Genomic DNA, 4,888 nt, shown 5'->3' with positions numbered 1-4,888 from the left:
GTCACAGACATGACCTGAATGTGTTCATCCATATGTCCACTAGGTGGCAACAGCAAGAACTGCTTGAACCTCTGTGAACAGGAGGGACCTTTACTGAGGAGGGAAGAGAAGGCTAGCTGAGGACAAAGCCGGAACTGACACCCCACACCCACCCCCCACCATGGGGTGTACGTGACATTCCTCAGGCTCTCCTGGCTGCCCTAAAGGACAAAGAAAGAGTTAACCTATAGACACCACAATCCTGCAAGACTTAAGTCTCCCTCAGTTTCCCAATGTCTTAGCAGTTTACAAGAACCAAGCATTTCTATCAATAACTTAGCTTCCTGAAGGGAAAGCAGATACAACGAAATGTCCTTATAATCTGCAGCCTCCAGGAAGTTCCCAACCGTCTTAATGTTCATGCCTTGCTAGAGGGCAAAACCACCTTCCCTAGACAATGGCAGGGCCTCTGTACCTTGTGAGTCTTCTTTAACATATGCAAGTATTATCTCAACCTCCCTTTTTCCTTACCTTCCCCCAACCCCATAGTCTATCATCAGCCAGCCCTCACAAGCCAGGGCAGCAGCTCTTTCTGCCACCTGTCCTGTCATAAACCACCAATTTTGCACCAAAGACGTCTCGAGAATTCCTTCCTGGTCGTCGGCTGCGGATTCCACCCCACTGAACCTCACCTATATTCCACAACCTCCTCATTTCCAAAGCACACTGGGTGCTCATGGAAGCTGCAGGATGGACAGAGCCTCAACCGGCGGCTTTGGCACTGGGCATAGCCCCTCCACACCACTCAGGCTCCTCCAGCAGTGACCCCCTGCCCCTGCCAGCCCCAATTCTTAATAACCCTCCAGTTCAGTTGTTGTGACAGCAGTGCCTACGCTTCCTGCTGCAGACACAAGTGAGGAGAAGGGAGAGATCCCTCTCCTTGCACGAAGTCACTTGACGGGGAGTCCACTTGATCAGAAGCTCTCCATCTGGGAGCCCTGCAAAGGACAGGAATGCTGTGACCCTCCGCCTTCCCCAAGGAGCTTTGGTGTGGGGAGCACCGCAGAAGTCTACAGAACTTGGCGCACAACAGCATCACACCTCCACGCCTACAGATGCGGGCAGCCATTTTTATTCTCACCCTCTCAAGAGGTGAGGAAAGCCCTCTGGGCACACAAGACACACAGAACAACCAGCTGACCCTGAGCCCCACCGGGCCCCCTGACGGGGGCAGTGCATCCCCGTCTAGGCAAAACCACCTGAGAATCAGCGCACTGGGCCCCTGCCCCCCGAAAACGAGGTGAAAGAACAAGTGAACAGCAAGTTTACAGACCAAAGAGGACGGCCAAACTCCAGTGCTAGGGGAAAATAGCACCTAGAACTCGAGGCTTTTTCTCATGATTCATTTCTCTCTCCATTCAAAATTTTCCATTTCGTTTTTTTTTCTTTTTTCCCTTTCCAACTACCTTTTTTAATTTTAGCAACACTTCAATTTTCAATCTTTTCTTAACTTTCATTTTTTACATTGACATTTCATACATATTTTCTTCATTTTTGGATTCCTGTCGCTACATTCAATTTGATTTCTGTATAATATGAGTTTGGCTTTCTTTACAATTTTGGGATTTAGTGACTTCCAACACACAGACCAAAAGATACTCGGGACCATGTGGCTCACCCTGTTTTGTCCACCCCGTGAGATCCTAATCTCTCTCTCCCCCATCCATTCTTCTCTGGGAAAAGTGACTAGAGGGAGGGATTCACAGCAAAAAAAAAAAAAAAAAGAGCCAGAGGTAACACTCTCTGCCACTGATCTAATGCATAGGGTTTTAAGTAAGAAGTCACAGCTGGAACTCAGGATGACAATTACAAAGTTGCTAGCTGGGCTTGAAAAAAGTATAAATGACATGAGAGACTCTCATAGTGCAGAAATGAAATCGAATCAGGCCCAAATTCCAAAGGCTCTGAGATGCAGTCTACATTGGATGTGCATGCTGTAACGGCTAGGGTCAATGAGGAGAAGACAGAGTCAGTGACACCAAAGACAAGCTGATGGAAAGGAAGGAAGCTGAGGAAAAGAAAGAAAGCCAACGAATGGACCATGGGTGGAGGAGTCGAAAAATCAGTGATGCCACAAAAGGAAACAATATTGGAATTACTTCTGGCCCCGAGGGAGAAGACACAGAGGGACAGAAGATCTGTCTGTGTAGATCATAGCTGAGAACTTCCCTAATCTGGGAGGGAAACAGGCATTCAAGTCCAAGAGGTAGAGAGGACTCTTCCCCAAATCCATAAGAATAGAGGAATACCCTAACATATACTAGTGACGTTTGCAATTTCAGACAGAAAGAGAAAATCCTGAAAGCAGTTTGAGACAAGAGGATCTTCACCGACAGGGGTAAGCACGTTAGACTAGCCACATACCTATCCACAGAGTCCTGGCACACCAGAAAGGGCTGGTGTGATTGAGTCATGGTACTAAGTGAGAAAAACATGGAGCCAAGAACGCTTTACCCAGCAAGGAGTCATTCCGAATAGGAGCAGAGATAAAGAGCTTCCAGGACAGAAAGAAACTCAAAGGATTTGGCCGCTAAACCACCCTGCAAGAATAGGAAGGGGGATCCTGTAATTGAAGACAGACTCCAAGAGGAACACAGACCAGAAAGAAACAGAGACCATCTACAGAATTAGGGACGTGACAGGTAATGCAATGGACTCATCTCCATCTGCTTTTTAGATTTTTTCTTTATCATTGGTCTTAAGCAATTTTATTGGGATGTAGGTTGATAAGGAGGTTTTTTTTCATAATCCTTATGTTTGGGGTTTTTGTTGCCTGGATTCCTGAATTCTTAAAAATATGGGTGTAGAGGGTTCATACAATTCAGATAACAATCAGAATTACTTCTTCAAACAGTTTTTTTCTGTACCTCAGCCAATTTCGTATCTACCAGGCCACTTGAAATTGCTACAAAGCTCACACATACTCTAGTGTTTGTGTGCAGGGCGTGGTTTGCACCCTTCCTTTTCTCTGCTTTATTCTGGACAACTGCTATGATCATACATTCAAGTTCTCTCTCTCTGTCTCTCGCTCTCTTTTTGCTATTTAGTGTCTAACGGGAAAGAAAGCCCATCTACTACATTTTTCATCTTAGACGTGCCACTGTTCAGCTCCAGAAGTTGGGTTTTCCTTGTTTTCATATTTCCTATATCTCTGTTTCACTTCATCCTTTGTGTACATTCTTACGTATATAAAACGTCTTTCTAACAGTTGTTTGAATGTCCATGTGCAATACTTCCATCGTCTTTTTCATTTCTGGGTAGGTTTCTATTGTTTAATCTTTCTCCTCAGTACGAGGTGAACTCTTCTCCTTCTTTGCATCCTGGTAATCTTTTGTTGGAAGACAGGTATTGTGAATTTTAACTGTTAGATATTAACTATGGCTTATATTTCTACACATACTCTTGAGGATTGTTCTGATGGTGAGGTAGGTTCCTGGAAGACGATTTTATCCTTCCAGACTAGCTTTCCAAAGGTTTGTTAGGTGGTATCACAGTAGTCTTCAATGTATTTTGCTATTGTTCTGTTGGTATTCTGAGCTCTCTTTGCAATGTCCCACGAATTACGAGGTTTTCCACTCTGCCTGCTGCTGGTAGCACAGACTTTTCCTGATTGTGTGTGAAGGCTAGTGACATTTTCCTCTCTGCTTCCCCTGGGCTATGATTTTCCCCACACCACATAGGTTCCTCACACACGTGCCCTACTGAAGAATTCCATGAAAACTCAAAAGTGATCCTAGATGGCTTTCTTTTTTTTTTTTTTTTTTTAAGGTTTTATTTATTTATTCGACAGGAAAGAGACAGCCAGTGAGAGAGGGAACACAAGCAGGGGGAGTGGGAGAGGAAGAAGCAGGCTCATAGTGGAGGAGCCTGATGTGGGGCTCGATCCCATAACGCCGGGATCACGCCCTGAGCCGGAGGCAGACGCTTAACCGCTGCACCACCCAGGCGCCCCCCTAGATGGCTTTCTGAGGTCCTCTTTCTCTGTGCAGCTCTCCTCAGTATTCTGTACTGTAAACCACAGCTATATTGACTTCTCCAAACTTCCATCTTTCTGTCTCCAACTCATGGAAATGGCTGAGCTTCGCCTGTATTCTTCATCCCTGACCCGTAGACTAGAAATGAAATCTCTTTAGGCAGTAAGTTAGGGAAATACAGAGTCCCCCATGTTTGTCTTCCCTCTTGCACTAGTCACTTCCCTGCATTGCCTGGAAATATATCGACAGTGTTCTTTTGCCAGGGTGCCTGGGTGGCTCAGTTGCTTAAGCCTCCTACTCGTGATCTGGACTCAGGTCACGAACTCAGGGTCTTGGGATCAAGACCAGCATTGGGCATCACACTCAGCACAGAGTCGGCTTGAGATTCTGTCTCCCCTCTCCCTCTATCCTCCCCACCCCCCACATTCTGTCTCTCAAACCAACATAGAAAATCTTTCAAATGAAATAAAATCAGTTACGTAACAGGCAGCCTCTGCAACGAGGGGAAGACCCCAGCAGGGTCCGTGCCTTGCCCAGAATCACAGGCTGGTAAGAAGGCAGAACCAGGCCTGAACCCAGCTCTCCGAGTGTCCTCAACGTTGGGGCCCTGGCTGAACCTAGTTACTCACTGGGAGCTCGGGAAGAGGTTGTGTTTTGGAACTGGCTTATACTAAGATTCAAATACTGGTCTAGCTCTGTATTTTTGTTTGTTTTGGGCATTTCTACCCTGGGAAAATAAGGAAACAGGTTTATAATTGGCTCCAAATTCACAGATTATAAGAAATATAAATTTATCTGTTAAGTTATTTTTTTAGTAAAATATTTCAAGTGAAAGAATGTTGTCATCTAAAAATGGTAAGATTTATCACTTTTAT

This window comes from Ursus americanus, unplaced genomic scaffold (assembly GCF_024610735.1).
Source record: "Ursus americanus isolate L20-20 unplaced genomic scaffold, mUrsAme1.1.p SCAF_67, whole genome shotgun sequence".
Classification (NCBI taxonomy): Eukaryota; Metazoa; Chordata; class Mammalia; order Carnivora; family Ursidae; genus Ursus; species Ursus americanus.
The sequence above is the reverse complement of the archived record's forward strand: the minus strand, read 5'-3'. Positions refer to the sequence as shown.